Source organism: Canis lupus, chromosome 9 (genome assembly GCF_048164855.1).
Source record: "Canis lupus baileyi chromosome 9, mCanLup2.hap1, whole genome shotgun sequence".
Classification (NCBI taxonomy): Eukaryota; Metazoa; Chordata; class Mammalia; order Carnivora; family Canidae; genus Canis; species Canis lupus.
Genome location: NC_132846.1, coordinates 20,458,165 through 20,476,380, shown reverse-complemented (window position 1 = coordinate 20,476,380; position 18,216 = coordinate 20,458,165).

Here is an 18,216-nt window from a genome sequence, read left to right as displayed (position 1 = left end):
GTATGACATCAGTTGCCACGATCAGAAGTATTTAGGCATCAGCTATGAATGGACAAAAACTTGTGTGTAGAAGATCCAGCTCAAAGTTCAAAGCTAGTTCTAGCTCTGAGTCACCACTGAAAGTTGTACATGAGTTGTTATTGACCTTAGTTGACAACTCATTCATCAAGACTCTCTAGGAAAGCAGCCCTGGCTCCATTCTCAGACTACATGATAGTTAGTACATGGTAATTTGTGCCAGAGAGAATACCACATTCACCATCCTAGGGTGACAATAGCACAAAAACAATTTTTTTGTGCAAAGTAATTCAAATTGCTACTTTCTCTTTGTACTGATACAGTAATGCTATTTTTTCTCAATGGTACTAAACCTACAAGAATCTATGTAGCCTTCTCTCTATGTTCAGTATCACAGATACAGCATTACCTCCTTTACATGATCTGAGTTAGGACCCTGATGTCATTATTTCCATTACTTTTTTATATTATCAATCCACCATCTTTTAGATTTAAGTGGCAAGATATATTTTTAGTTCTTCCTTTATACTAACAGTCAATTCTTGATTTTAGGACATCCTTACATCACATTTATTAAAATTGCTTCTTTGATTGCACTTTTTATCTGGTTCAATGTTTTCTTAGGAAAATTTAAGAATCCTTATTTATATAAGACCAGATCTGAGTGTCTCAAGTCTTTTGATTCCACCACATCACATACTAAAGTAAATATACTTTACTTTCTTTCACTGACCATTGAAAATAGAGAATCTTGTAGCACAGCATTTAATTTTCATTATTCTATTGTGGCAAGGCCTTTCCAGATATCATCTTTTACCTACTTTAATCTGAACACAAACTAAAATCTTTCCATTTTCTGCAGCATCCACCTTAGATAACTCATTTATCTCACATATTATTTCCTTTGTGCAAGTGTGCCTTTTTAAAATTGAGTGCCTATCTCCTCATCATCACCTGTAACATGGCTCCTATTTTATGAATTAATAAAGCTAAAGCCATTAAAAAAACAACAGATATTAAAATATTTCAAATAACTGATTACTATTGCATTTGTCTCTTCTTGCTGCCATAGCAAATTATTACAACTTTTGCAACTTAAAACAGGATAAACTTAGTATCTCACAATTGTGTAGCTCAGCAGTCTGGTTCACTCTGCTGACTCCCAGCTCCAGGCTTTACAAAGCTGAGATCAAGCTGTGGGCAAAGCTGTATTCCTTTCCGGAATCTCTCCGCATTAATCTGCTTCCAAGGTATTTGGATTGTTGAAGAATTTGGTACCAAGAACTTGGTAGGACTAAGGTTCACATTCCCTTGCTGGTTGCTAATCAGAGAGACTTGAGCTTCCCAATGCCTTCATCTTCCTACTCTTGTGGCCGCATCCTTCATCTTCAAAGCCAGCAACTGCAGGCTGAGTCTTTCCCCTGCTCTGAATCCCTCTGCTCTGTCGTTTTGCCTCATCTCTTCTATTTTTCAAGCTGTGAAAGTTCTCTACATTTTTAGGAGTGCATTTGGTTAGACTGAGCCCACCCAGATAATACAAGATAATCGCCTTGCCCCCAGGCCCATAACCTTAATCATATCTTCAAATTCCACCTTGCCATATATACTACACATTTACAGGTTTTATGGAAATCTTTGGGAGGCCTTTATTTTGACTATGACAAACATATTCAAGAAAAATATTTTTAAAAAATATTCAAAAGTGGAAAGAAAATATATGTTTGTGTGTATTAGTAACACTTTGTTAATGATGGTCTTTATTTCTGGCTCTCACTTGATATTTCTATATATGTTATTCCAGCAAGCCAATTTTATGGATTAATCTATGCTTTAATAGAAAATTTTAAAATATTCTGGTTGAAAATGTTCATGTTTTTAAAATTCCTATTAATATCACTTTGTATTTGTTCCTCTATTTTATTTTCTTTAAATCATATTGCTCTTTATTATTTTTCAGACTTTTGGACATCCATCATGCTCTCCCTTCCTCTAATAGTTTCTTCTTAACCCTCAAGTATTTTTTCTGGCATCTGACTTCTAGTCTTTGTTTATAATTTTTTCTTGTTCCTTTTAGCTTTCCCAGTACTGTTGAAGCTACACATAGTTCCACTAGCTTATTCAAAAACATCAATTCTTCATTTTAAAAATTATTACATTACAAAAATTATTGCATTTTGAATCAAAATCACTCTAAGACTTGCTTTTATGTATAAATTATTTTCTCCATTCTTGCTATTTCCTACCATGTTTCAGTGTTTTATATACTCATTACTCAACTACTCTTGATTGTTGAGTTTGAAAGGAAAAAAAAAACAAACAAATAGGCATGAGTAGTTTGGACCTTATTTGTCTTGCTTATTCTGAAGAGAAGTCACTTTTCTGTTGGCATGTGATAAACTTAGTCCCATCTCTACAGCCCAGGCCTCAGGATCTGTAGCTGGCCTGTAAGTTGGCAGAAATCTCGTTTGAATCTGAAATAATCGGAAAGCCACTTCTCCCGGAGATAGAACTCCTTTTCTATTATTTCGAATTCAGTTGATATCTGACCCCTATTAACCACATTTTTGTTTTATTTTACCACTTAATTATGATGCTGTGGAGGTAATAATGGTACTATTTCTTAGCTTTCTAAACATCCCAAAAGGTACTGATAGATATTGTGGAGGAGAGACAGAATAGATGGTCTTTAGTACCTTTCATGTGAACAGGCATTCAAATAGCTATTACATGTGAATTAGATCATTAAATGCTAAAAGTGACACTAGAAGTTAATTGTTGTCTATATTTTAATGATGAGGATAAAGATAATTTCGGTAATTTGCCAACAGTCATAGATGTAGGAAAAACCAGGGCTCAGGTGGGAAGCCATCTCTCCTTGATACAAAAGATCATGCTATTTTTACTTCACCTTCTCCAAGAATTTACATATATATATTATATATATAATATATATGTATTATGTAATATATAATATATATATTTAAGATTTTATATATACATATTTTATATATTTATATATATTAAAGATTTTACATATATATATTAAAGATTTTATTTATTTATTCAGAAAGAGAGAGAGAGAGGCAGAGACACAGGGAGAGGGAGAAGCAGGCTCCACACAGGGGAGCCCAAGGTGGGACTTGATCCTGATCCCGAGGTCTCCAGGATCACACCCCAGGGCTGCAGGTGGCGCTAAACCACTGCGCAACCGGGGCTGCCCAGAATTTACACATATTTTTATTTTGAATTTTGTACAATAATTAGATACTATATTATTCATACAAAATCACTTTATTATTATTTGTAACTCACTTTATATCCTTATGGCAGTTTCTCAGTTTTTTTCTCGTAGACATTATCTAGCAATTCCCTTTAAATTTGTGTATTGATCAAAGTTATTTTAGTTGTACAGCAAAACTAGGTATCGATATTTTAAGCATAAAATGAAATTTTTGGAGTAAAAATGAGATACTTTGCAAGATCAAAGGAACTTTTGAAAGCCAAGCCTTCTGAAGGTCAGCTAGAAGGAACGATTCTGGACAATAAGAATATTTATGAATCTCTTCTCAAAAGATCTCTCAGTAACAAGATTTAGATTCAAGCATTCTGGATTTTAGTTCTTTTTTTTCATGTTTTAAAATTCTTGAAGAGAGCATATGATAGACCAAGTTTGAGTCATACATTTATTTGCCCCTTTACTTATGAACCACGGACATGGAAAGCAAAAAAATCTTGTGTGCAAACTTACTCAGTGGAGCTCTACTCATATGGACGGAGTACCAATTCCACTATAAGCCAAATAATCACTTCAAGTACAACCTGCACTGAACAAAATACCTGCATGAATTATAAGCAGGTTATTACTTCAGACATGTATAGCTTTTGAAACTTCATTCTTAAATATTCATTGATATGAGAAAACAGTGATATTTGAAAATAAATGTAACCCATAATAGAAAGGATGCAGTGTCATAAATTTGTAAATGGCAAGTAACTAATTCCTAGATTTATGAAACTAAATCAGATTGTCTATTTATGTCTTTAGAGAAGTCTAGTTTTTACATATTTTCCTGTTAAATATTTATCGTGGCTTCAGTGTTACTCTAGAATGGCACTATAACTTATGAAAACTCATTATCTAAGACAGTACTCATGACAAACCAAAGAAATTGACCACCTACTTCAGATTTTCTGAGTGCATTTTATTGTTCAAAGTCATTTATACAATCTGATAAGAAATATACCTTAAGGTACTTCATAAAGTGAAAGGACAAGCAACAGTATTTATCAAGGAAATACATAAATTTAATGACTATATTTTATTTCTTATCATACTTAAGCCTATCTATTTTTATCTGTTATACCAACATCCAATATTAATACTGGCTATCTGTGTCAGGCATTACATAAATGACTGACAGAAACTTTGCTATATGAAGTACATATGCTTCCCTTAAAGAATATTTCATATTATTTATATTATGCCATATGCTTTTCATCTTGCTGATAATTATTGCATTAATGGAGAATAAAGTACACTTATCTAAAATTTTCTATTTTCTTTTGAATCATTATTTGAAAATACAGGCAAAATGAAAAACAACACAAAAAAGTTTCTGGAAAGCCAAAGACATTTTTCTACATGGCACAGAATGTCTTAATTACTACTATTAGCTTTTAAATCCAGGACTTTAAAAAATAAGATTTATTTATTTATTTGAGAGAGAGAGAGAATGGGGGTGTGGTGCAGGGGGTGGAGGAGAGAGAAAGTCTAAGCAGACTTGAGATTAACATGGAGCCCAATGTGGGGCTTGATCTCATGACTCTGCCTCATTACCTGAGCCAAAATCAAGAGTCAGAGGCTTAATCAAAGTGCCACCCAGGCTCCCAGCCCCACACCTTTTTATAACAGAGAATTATTGGGAATTGAGCTATCTTCACAGACACTTATCTTTTATTTGTTTGTTTGTTTGTTTATTTGATTTGACAAGTATCTATATAGCATTTACTCTATGACGGGTACTATTCTAAGTGTTTCTTAAGTTTGAGGTTAATAATTTTATTATTATATCTTATAGGAGAGGATAGTAATATATAGAGTTTGTCCAAATGCCCAAAAATGGCATAGCATTTATATAGAACATATTATGCAAATTAAACTATGTCTGAGGGACACCTGGGTGGCTCAGTGGTTAAGCGTCAGCCTACAGCTCAGGGCGTCATCCTGAAGTCCTGGATCGAGTCCCACATTGGGCTCCCTGCATGGAGCCTGCTTCTCCCTCTGCCTATGTTTCTGCCTCTCTCTCTCTCTCTTTCTCTCTTTCTCTGTGTCACTCATAAATAAATAAATAAAATCTTAAAAAAAAAAACTGGAAAAAGCTAAGTGTAGTGAACGTTAAATTACACTTTTTTCTATTCATTTATATTTATTCCTCTTCAGGCCAATTACCTTACTAACTTACATAATATTTTTAGCATTATAGTGAATTGTTATCCTTAATGAGATATTCCACTAAGTGTAAACTGATGCATAAAGGTATTAATACTATTAAAATTTTATTATAAAAATGGTATAGTAAAAATGATAATTTATCTACTTCCTATACTAGAAAAAGTACTGCCATTAAAATATAATTGAAAAAAATAAATTTTACATATTTAAGTGTCACTTTAATTAAAAATTCTCTTGCATAGATTCTTCATTGACCTCAAATTCACCATTATTTTCTTTTATTTTTAGGTGTCTCTTTTTTTAAATGTATATAACTATAGGCTTTGATATAGCTTTGATCTTTTTTTTTTCTTCTAAAAGAGATCAACAATATTTATTTCCAAATCCATTTATGTGTAAGGACCAAACAAACATGATGTAATGTTTTTAAAACATTCCTATTTAGGTGTATTACTAAGAAACTACATTTATGTCTCTCAAGAGCACCATAGACATTCAACATTTTATAATGTTGATACATAAAATTTGACCAATGTCTGATGAAAATATGACTACATACCTTTTGTATATGAGGCTTCACTTTATTAGGCACACTTAATAAGTCTTTTAAAATAAAATAAAGCTTTGGTCATCCCTGGGATATATATTGGGCAATATATTATATAAAACCAGCAAATTCCTATGTGCTACAGTTAGAATGATATGCTCTTGAAATTTCTAATGCCTTGTTTAATTAAATATTATCTTATGAATTTGTTTTTCACCTCATCACTACAATTTAATATCTTTTTTAAGAATAAAATTTCAATTCCAACCCTGCAATTAATAACATGTTAGAGCAAAGCTCAATAGATGTCAGACTTAAAAATATTAGACACCTTGAAATCTCTAATTAAATAAAGCTAGCACAATTTACCAACAGAAATACTGAATTTTAATTTTGCCAAGAGGTAGCTTTAGGGCATCATTTAATCCAATAGACTGCTATCCAAACAACTATCAAATCAAAGCCTATTAGCTAATACTCAGTAGGAAACTGAAGGTTTGTAAAGTTTCCTAAAACAGCCCTGAGGTGAAGATTGATGATTATTTTATCTAAACAAATATGAGTGAGAATTATTTTCTTTAGTGTCTTTGTGACCAGAACATCAAAGGCTATGGATTTATTATTCTGTAATCTGTTTTCAGTATGAAAAGGTTATAGTGAGAAAAACTTCTAGAGAGAGAATTTAACTGCACTTGAGAGTCTATTACATTTCTAAATATAAAATTTCTATCCAGGACTCGTTATGTAAATGTACTCATTATGTAAATCACTGAATTAAGACATATTTATACCCTTATTTTACCAAAAAAATAAACTCTTTCCATTCAATAAGCAATCTTGAGTGAATATAATAAAAACCAGCAGTTATTTATTGACAATATTATTATATATTAGGATGGATTTTAATGAACCATAAAGTTATGATTTGTTATTGCCATAGCACAGTTTTCCTGAAGATTTACAGGATAAGACAGAACTGCTTACTTAAGCATACTTTGAGCTTGAATTCTTTGATATCTACTTCAATTTTTAAAAACAGTTTATTACCTTTAAGGCCCTGAGTAGTGCTCCAGACAATGATGGTACCTCTGGCAGATTCTGTTGATGCCCCACTGATATCCTCTTGGTCTTTATAATTTTACCCATATTTGCTTGGCTTCCAAATGCCACCACCCGTGTCCTTTTGCCCTTGGGTTTTTCTGGCTGATAGAGTCTGCTCTGCTCATGGGCAAGGCATGTAGGAAGTGTCAGGAGTTTTACTTCCATCCCTTAAAAGCATTCCACAAATAACTGACAGAACCCAGATTAGGAAAATACTCTACCAAAGGCAATAAAATTCTACTAAGAATAGAATAGAGTTCAAACCCAAATGACCTTAAATTTCCCCTCTACTTGACTAAACTTCAGCCAAATATCTTTCTAAGTTTAGGCCCCTCATATCCCTTTTCTTAGTATACTTATTTTAGAAAATATGTCAGGTAAAATACCATATGATTTTGCTCATATGTGGAATTTAAGAAATAAAAAGGATGAACATAGAGGAAGGGGTAAAAAGAGGGAAGAAAACCATAAAAGACTTAACTATAGGGATGCCTGGATAGTGCAATTGGTTAAGCATCAGACTCTTGGTTTCAGCTCAAATCATGATCTCAAGTCATGCTCTCAGGGTTGAAAGTTCGAGCCCCACTTAGGGGCTCTGTGCTCTGAACTCAGCATGGAGTCCACTTGAGTGTCTCTCTCCCCTCTCCCTCTGCCTAACTAACTCTCCCTGTTCTTTCTTTCAAATAAATATATATTTTTCTTTTTTAAAGAGAGAGATTCTTAATTATAGAGAATAAACCGAGGGCTCCTGGAGAGGTGGGCAGGAGCTAAGGTAAATAAATGATGGATATTAAGGAAAGCACTTGTGTAAAAAAAAAAAAAAAAAAAAAAAAGCTGAGCACTTGTGAAATACTGGTTGTTGTATGCAAGTGATGAATCACTAATTTCTACTCCTGAAACCAATGTTATACTCTATGCTAACTAACTAGGATTTAAACAAAACCTGGGAGAAAAAAATAGAAAATATGTAATTGTAAAATCTTCCCTCTGTCTGTTTGAGATGTAATTTTTTTCTATGTATATAATATGGATGCATATATAAGACTAGCTTTATACCAACTACTTTAATTGTGGGCTTCTATATTTGTGGATTTACATACGTGTTTTTAAAATTCTTTCCATATTTCTCCATGTTCTAAATTATATAAACTGAATAAGCATTACATTTTTAATCAGGAAAAAAATAGATGTTAGATAATACAAAAAGAATTACAATTTTTATGAAAAGGAAGGAAATTAGCAATCAGATAGTTTTAGATGGAGGTTTTTAAATAATATCAAAACAAATTTGTACTATTTAATAGCTTATGTTATAAAAGATATGTTAGTATTTTAAAAATTATAGACATTTTTTTAAGCACACAATTATTCCTCAGTGATATCTCAAATAAGTAAAGAAATAAGGGTCAGGGTCATAGTATAGCAGGAAATAAAACTAATTATCACCCCCAGCATGAAGTTGTTTCAAATGATGCTTTTTAAGTTAGAAAGTATTTTTAAGAGTATTTTAAAGTTTTGTTATAAAGAATCATAAACAAGGAAATAATGGCCAAAAGCAATGCCTATACTGTGCTTTCTTTGTATATTTTAATGTGCTTAGACTAAAAACTATTTCTGTTTAGCTGATCAAAGCTGTTTTGGCTTTCTTTTAAGGTGTCAGAACTTCACCTGAGAATTTTTATAGAAGCCTGGGGAAACACTCAGCAGGATCTAACTTTTGTTGTGGGTAAAAAACATTTTCCCTTTATGTGAAAGTTTGCTCTTTATGTGGCAGAAGGAATCCCCTGGTGAGGTGAATTTTGGCAGAAAAAAAATACAATAAAATATACATTTTGAGAATGGAAGGCATCAAAGTGATGAGTGCACAATTGAAGATTTATTCATCATCTATATTATCCAAAATAATGCCTTCTTTTTGAGGTAGATGATAGAATTTTGCAAAAGTATACTTGAATATGAAACATTTAGCTGTCTTTATTTTATACTAGTGTTAATGGCTCTTATATCATGTTGAGTTTTAAACTGATTGCATTCCCCCTCATTTTGTTTGAGTAGTGTATGGTAACATCCACTACGTATCTAATCGTATATGTCTGATATAATAAAATCCTTAGACACACACAATTCACATAAAAATTTTGAAAGATATGCTTTCAAATTTGATAAGTCTTTTTTTTTTAGTTTCAAATGGAACATTAGTTTTAAAAGTAGTTTGTCAGCTGTTTAAAAGAATGAAGTATCTATATTACTGTTGCTAGTGAATTATATCACCACAAACGCATATTTTGAAGTCCTAACCACCATACCTCAGAATTTGACTTTGGAAATAAGATAATTTGCATGTGTGGTTAGTCCAGATGAGATCATGGACCCACTCCTATATGACTGATGTCCTCACAGAAAGGGAGAATTTGGACACACATGCAGGGAGGATGCCATGTGAAGATTGGAATTATGTTGCCAGAAGCCGGGAAAGGATTACTGACAAACCACCAGAATAGGAGATAGGTATGGAACAGATCCTTCTCTAGTGCCTTCAGAGGAAGTATGGCCCTGCTGATGCCCTGATATCAGATTTCCAACCTGTAGAACTGTGAGACAATACATTTCTATTGTTTGAACCACTCAGTTGTTGTGGTACTTTGTTACAGCAGCCTCAGCAAACCCATTCAATTACAAAGAGAATAAAATAAATGTCAGAGAAAAGTGTTTTAAAATTTCAAGTTTTACAAGTATTAAAAAAAGTAGAGGTCACCATAGATAAAACAAGTTGGCTATGCATATTTAATCCATGACAGATCTAATATATAACTTTTTTCAAAGCAGTAAGACAGATATGATAGTGTATATAATTACATCTAGAGAGTTACTTTTTTAAAGATTTTTATTTTTAAATAATCTCCATACCCAACATGGGACCTGAACTCATAATCCTGAGATCAAGAATCACATGCTCTACTGACTGACCAGACAGATCCCCCTTAGACAATTACTTTATGAGTCCCATAAAGTATATCTTTCAGGGGGAAAAAAAAATCTTAAAGACATTACTCAACTTTCTAAAAATATGATAGATTTTAAACTTTGCATCATTTTATTTTCTGTGACTCAGCACATAATTAGTATGCCTTTTACTAGAACTTTCCTAGATGATTAAAAATGAAGTTTCTAGTCTCTTCCATGTCAATGGGTAGCAATTATGTTAAAAATAAAAAAAAAATGCTTATCAAGAGATGAGTCAATCAGATTGAAAAAAATTTAAGAAAAATAAGCATTTATGAAAAACGAGCAGTTCATAGTCAGCACACATTAAGATGAATTATTCTGTGTTATGTATGCTATCACCACAGGGAACAATTCCACGGAACTATGAGAATGGTAGGGAGAAGCAGGGTGCCCCCTGGGGACCTGTGGTATTTCTATAATTTAATAAACTAAAATATTGATGAGGGTCTCAGATCTCTTAGTGTTAAAATACCGCTGTTCTAGTCAGAGCATCATGCCACACTGGTTTAAAATCCAATTTGCCAAAGAAAAGATATCTCACCAATAGTCATCTACACTTGACAACATATTGATAGAAACTTCCCAAATCATCTATTTTAAAATTCATCAAGACTTCATTTATAAATGCCATATTTATAGAACAGAAGATGAAATTTGAGTAGCTCAAATTTTCTGAGACAAAAGGAAACACAGAACTTGATATCTATTCTGATAGAATATTTTTGAATAATTACAGTGTAGGATATGACCACTAATTTAATCAAACTAACTACACCACTATTTTAATATTCTTATGTATCTCTATCTAGAAGTCAATCTAAAACAAAGTATAGGTGTTAGTAAGGTAGGTATAAAAGATAAAAATGCCACACAGTGTGCCCTAAAATCCAAAAAGTGATTTTTTTCTTTTTCTTTTTTCTTAATAAATAATATTTCCTTGTATCCTACTTTCTGTCACAAAGATGTTAATGATGATTGAAGAATGAAAAGTTTATTTTTGTTTACTGATCCTTTGGTTCAGCATTCCTTTGAGGATCAGCAAGATCTTCCTTCTACAACTTTCCATTCTGTGTCAAATAAAGAAGGTTCTGGTTAGTTGCAAATCTGTGCTAAACTTATACTTTTAATCTAGGATGTACAGTATCCACTGAAAATCATTCAAAAGTATTTTTTTAAAAAGATTTTATTTATTTATTCATGAGAGACAGAGAAAGAGAGAGAGAGAGAGAGAGAGAGAGGCAGAGACATAGGCAGAGGGAGAAGCAGGCTCCACGCAGGGAGCCCGATGTGGGACTCGATCCTGGGACTCCAGGATCACACCCGGGCTGCAGGCATCGCTAAACTGCTGCGCCACCGGGGCTGCCCATTCAAAAGTGTTTTTATAACTAAAAAACATTATCTTAGTTTGGACTGCTATAAAAACGTATCATAGACTGGGCAGCTTAAGTAATAAACGTTTATTTCCCAGAGTTTGGGAGGCTAGGAAGTCCAAGATCAAAGTGTCTGCAAAGTGAAAGCACTTCTTCTGTGTCTTACTTCTAAGGGCTCCACTTTCATGATCTCATTTAAAATCAATTACCTCCAAATACAATCATTACACTGGGGATTTGGTATTTAACATATGAATTTGGGGAAACATAATCATTTAGTCCATAATAGCAAAGATAGATACATTTTTAAAATGTTCTTTATTGTGAATGATACATTACTAGTAACATAATTTCTTTAGAGAAATTGTGAATCAAAACCAAAGATTACTATAATTTTCCAGGATATGTAGAAAATTTTCCCGCAAATAAACCCATAAAATGTAAAAAAGATACCCAACTACTCTTCTTGTGAAGAAAGTAAAATAGTATAAACACATGAAGATTTTAAATATTTATACAGAAAAACTTATAATCAAAAAATAATATGATGCCATTTAAATTGCTTTAACTCTTGAACTTACAGTCAGCTAAAGACTCATTTTAATTTAATAAAAAGAGAGAAACATACACTCATATAACATATAAGAAATATATTAGGTAAATAAAATATGAATGTGGAAAATTAAAATCATACTAGAATGTTCCTCTTTAATATATGTAAGTATATTTAATACTTGTAAATATATTTAATACATGTAAAACAATGAAAGATATTAACATATTGTATATATACAAGACTAATAGTTCTAAATAAAAGGTGTTTTGTTGCATTTTATTTATTCGATATTTTCTCTATTTGTGCTTTTTAATTGAGGTTAAAATATATTCAGCAAGTGAAAGGTGCAAATCCTAATTGTACAGCTGTATGAGCATTATATATGGTGATTACCATTCAGATCATAATTTAGAATAGTTATTTCAACAAAGAGCATTACCTCATGCTCAATTTCAGTCAATAACCAACTCTGTCCTATCCATGGAAACTTCTGTTGTGATTTTTACCATTACCATTCCTTTTGCCCTTTCACAAACCCAACTTTTAACCAGGACAGAGAAAATTGTGTCATTTGTTGAGTTGTCTTCACAGAACAATTTAATACCAGTTATTCCTAGTTACAGACTGGAATTTCCCTAGTAAAATGCATTGTTGTGTTACTCCAGAAATAGCACTGATACTATTGAAATGGCCTGCATTGTCAGAGCAAGACACATACTTAGCAACATTTTCTGTTCCTTGCATCACTGTAACCTGTACATGAAAAGAAAAAGAACAAAAATACCTCTAAAAGAACCTTCCATAGGACATGGGTAAATGGCTGTTGTTGGAAATATCCAACCGTAATCAAGTTTACTTTGTGAATTTAATGGGATATTACCTCAGAGAGGAGACTTCCTTGACTTCATCATTTGAGAAGTCTTGTAAACACAAGTTTCCATGTCCTGCCTTTTCACTGACATGTAGGTAAATCCAGTTATTTATTCGCAGAACCTTCAAGAAAAACAAGGAGCCTGCATTTATAAGTGCTTTATGTTTGTATATTTTGGATCAATGTATTTATAGAATTGAGGCTGGGATTTTAATGTGCAAGCAGAAATAGAACATTTGGCCTTCAAACTGCTCAGAGGTAGCTGAGATCCTCACTTTCAGTAAGAACACTGAAAAGGATGCCCTTTAAGGAAGGGAGACCAAAAGTGCCCTATCATCTGCCCAGGGAAGCCACAAAGAAATATCCTGGTTGATGCCGAGTCTGACTTTTTGGTAAATGGAAAAGAAAAATCTTTCTTGAAAAGCAAAGTAAAGTAAAAAAAATAAAAATAAAAAAAAAAAAGTCTGGAAAGGCAGTCCCAGTGAAGAAAAAAGCATTAAAATATGACCATAAGACATATGAAAATGAAAAAGCAAATACAAAATGAAAAACAAAGGCTGAAATCATACTATAGCAATATATTTTTGAGTATTATAAATGGATAAGTACTCAGACTAAAACAACTCTGTTATATAGTTACTCCTAATCCCTATGACTGAATATATTGAGCTATCATGTTCTAATTATGTTGTATTACATGACAAAATAGAATTTGCAGATAAAGTTACTAACCAGTTGACTGATTTTTTCTTTTTTTAAGGGATTATCTGAGTGGACCTACTATAATCACATGTCTTTAAAAGAAGAATTTTCTTTGCTTAGAATCAGCAGAGACAGATTTCAAGTATGAGAAAGAGTTGACATGTCATTGCTGGTTTGAAGATGTAGGGAGCTACAAAAAAGGAATATGAGCTGCTTCTAGAGGGTTAGAGTGCCCCATGGCTGATAATCATCAAGGCATTAGGACCCTCACTTCCCTAAGGATTGAATTCTTCCAAAAACCTGAATGAGGTTGGAAGCAGAATTTTCCCCAGAGCTTCCTGTTAAAAGTCCAATTGTACCAACACTTTGAGTTTGGCCTTTGAACACTATAAGCAGAGAATTCAATAGAGCTTGTCCACACTTCTGGCCTATACAACTGTGAGATAGTAACTGGGTATTGTTTTATATTCCTGAATTTGTGGTACTTTGTTGTATAGCAGAAGAAAACTAGTACAATAGTAAAATAGTTTAGTATTATTAATAATAACAATGATAAAGAGGTACAATAATAATTTGCTCCCAAACGACTTGGAATAATAAAAAATAATTAATTGACCATAATTTTATTTAACATGATAAAGAAATGAAAGAAAGAATATAGATTATAACAGTGGGGAAAGTCCATCATGGCAAAAGAAAGGCTCATTTGACAAAAGAATTAAGTAGAACTAGAAGGAAAACAAGTTGCAATTTTAAGCATTTAATAGCCATTAGCAAAAAAAAAAAAAAAAAAAAGCCATTAGCTAGTTGAAAAATAGTCAAAAAATTTTAAAGAGTAGAATTGGCAGGCACAAAGTTAAACTGGGAGAAATAATCTGGAATGAAAAAGAGATGTGTAAGATCAAACAAGGACAAAAATAATGTTATTAGTTTGAGAAGACTTAAAGGAGGTCTTGGAGGAGAGGCACTAAATAACACATCTGTGATGGTTAATTTTAATGTGTCAACCTGACCAGGATCAAGGATGCCCTGATAGCTGGTAAATTATTATTTATGGTTGTGTCTCTGAGGGTGCTTCCAGAAGAGATTAGCATTTGAATTGGCACAGTGACTAGAGAAGATGGCCTTCACCATTGCTGGTTGATATCATCCTATCTGTTGAGGGGCCTGAATAGAACAAAAAGTCAGAGAAAGGATGAATACCTCTTTTTGCTTGAGCTGAGATAAACAACCACTTCTGCTTCCAGACACTGGCACTCTCTCTTGGGTCTTTGAACTCATGTCTTGACTTACACCATCCAGACCCCAGTTCCAGTGTTTTTGGACTTGAACTTACACCATCAACTCCCCTGGTTCATAGAACCTTCAGACTAAGACTGAGTTACACTGCTGTCTTCCTCATTCTTCAGCTGACACATTTTGGGACTTTGCCACCCCCATAATCACATGAGCCAATTTCCTAAAATAAATCATATATATATATATATATATATATATATATCCATCTGTCTATATTCTATGTAGCTATCTATCTATCCATCTATCATCTAGCATCGATCATCTCTTATTGGTTCTGTATCTTAGGAAAACTTTGACTAATATGACAGCCACATAAAGGTGTTAAAAACAAGTGCTGGTATAGAATCAGTACTTTATAAATATTTTTTACAAGGATAAAATTTAAATTATTTAGGATCCAATTTCAATTTTTGTGTTTATATTAGATTATCAAACTGACTAGGGACAGAAAAGTTAAAAAATAATACTTTTTTTGTGAAATACTCCATATATTCTGTGCAAACCTAATATTTAATTAAATAATTTTTAAATGAATTGAAATAATAGAGTTAAGAACCTTCAAAATTTGGAGCATACTATATCATATTGGAGCACCCATATCAAGAATGATAAAGGTTTAAATATACATAAGTATATATTTAAATAATAAATTAACTCTTTAGCATGAGGAAAATATTTTTGGAAAAGAATATTATTATTATACTATGCTTTCCCTAAGGAAGAATCTACCAACAGCAAACTGAAATCACTCTCCTCAGAATTCCTCAGTAACAGGAAAAGACTTTACTCTTTCTAGATTTAGAAAAATATGGTGTAAGAAACTTTACATCATAAAGAATCTAAACAATATAATCAATTACTGATTCAAATGGAGAGTGAACATCTTCAGTTACTATTTGAAAAGTAGTTATTGACCTAGTAAATCTACATGAATTTTTTTCCAAATTCCTAAAATATGTCTAACTGGCCTTACTTAATAATTCACTTTTGCCAAAATAGTTATTATTTTTCTCTGATTTTTAAAATACAACTCTTGTATTTTGAGAAGTATATTTCTGTTTCAGTTAATTTAATAACATACATGAGTTGCACTGAGTATATGAAATCTAGTTGGACTTTTCAACTGGGACTTACTATAGAGGAAACACTTTTAAATAGTTCTGGCATATGACTATCAGATCTTCTCTTTTCTATGTCCAAACCAGTCTTTCTTTGTTTGGTGGGCTGAATTGGAATGAAAGAACATGAGTTGAATATTTCATACTGTGCTGATATGTATAATTCATGATCAAATTCTTCAAAAAGAAATAGGAAGTACTGAAAGCTATAAATGAAATATTTTAGTACTTAACAGAGGCACTGCATAAAGATCCTTTAAGTCTTGTGTGCACTGATATCAGGAAGAATTATGGAAAATAACAAGCCACTAAAAAAGAATCAAAGATAGAAAAAGGAACAAAAGAGAAAGAGGCAGAGAAAGAAGTAAACAGAAAATAAATAACTCTTCATATGAATTGCAGAAATAGTTTTCTCTCAAGTAATATATGAAAATGTTTGTAAGTTTTAGATCAAGACATTTTAGTCTGTTGTTTACTGCTTCCTTTTCTGTTATGAATGCAAGGTGAGTGATAACGTTTTTAAAGGGGGCTTTCCGACATATGTTTTTAAAAAACAGAATTAACAGATGCCTGAGTGACTCAGTGGTTGAGCATCTGCCTTTGGCTCAGGGAGTGATCTTGGGATCCGGGATCCAGTCCCACATCGACCTCCTTGCCTGAAGCCTGCTTCTCCCTCTGCCTAGGTCTCTGTCTCTCTCTCCTCTCTCTCTCTCTCTGTGTGTCTCTCATAAATAAATAAATAAAATATTAAAAAATAAATAAAATAATAAAAAACAGAATTAAGTATAAGTGTGGTCAGTTCCTTCATTAACTTTGTTATTAATTCATTCACTAATTCCACAAATCTTTATTGAGGACCACTATTTAACCCTGTAGTAGTTGTTAGGACATGGGTTTTATAAGTTGAGTAACCATATGTATAATTTATCATTCAAATCAGGACACTTTGGGGACTCCTGGGTGGCTCAGCAGTTAAGCGCCTGCCTTCAGCCCAGGGTGTGATTCTAGGGTCCTGGGATTGAGTCCCACATCGGGCTCCCTGGGTGGAGCCTGCTTCTCTCCCTGCCTATGTCTTTGCCTCTCTCTCTCTGTGTCTCTCATGAATAAATAAATAAAATCTTAAAAAAAAAAATACAAACTAGGACACTTTGAGTGTGAAAGGGGATACTGATACAAAGGATGTTAAATAAACAGTTAAAAAATGAGACTGTCTCTGAAAAAGCAAGGTAAACAAACACTCTGTTTATAAGACTTGCTCTTTTGACTTTTTTCAAAGTTATATCATTGTGCTACAAAATAAACATAAAGCTATAAAGTGATATGACACATTTTTAATGTGAGCAGCTCCAGTAAAGTGGAAGCGCATATTGGATGGAACTAACCAAGGCATAGGAGGTCATGAAAAATATTTTAGAGGAAGTAACTAAAAACTAGAGAAAGGGTTGAACTGCAATTGTGTCATAATTAAATATCAGGCTTAGTAAAATACTAAAAATAAATTCAAAGCCCCCAACTAAATAAATCACTCAGGATAGAAAGAGATTATACAATACCTTCACAAGAAAGAAAGAAAACTTTTTGGTCTGTGTTCTTGAAGTTGTATAATAGAAAGAAATGCCTAACTTGAACCATAGGTTCAAATCCTTATGAAAACCTGCTAACACACCACTGAAAAAGTTTGTTATTCTGATGGAGTAATCTAATTTGGATTAATAATAGGAGCCACAAGATAGTGTTTCCAATTATAAATAGAAAAGACAGTAGTTCTACACCACCTTTCTCTGAAATAGAGACCCTATTATCTGAAAACAAGTTTAAAGCACACTTTATTTCTCTTGGACAACCTTTCATTTTCAGTTCTAGTCAGGCAGTTAAACAAGGGACCAAGATCTGCTATTTTGTTCTACACTTACAAGGATGTTTAGAAATTCTTTTTAAAAAATATTTATTTATTTATTTATTTTAGAGAGAGACCAAGCAAACGTGAGTGGGAGCAGGAGCAGAGAGAGAGAGGGAGAAAATCCTTAAGTGGACTCCTGGCTGAGCACAGAGTCCCACGCCTGGGATCCCTCCACGTATAAGATCATGACCTCAGCCAAAACCAAGAGTAGGACACTTAACCAACTCAGCCATCCAGGTACCTCTAGAAGCTCTTAAAAGAGAAAAAAAATCCAAA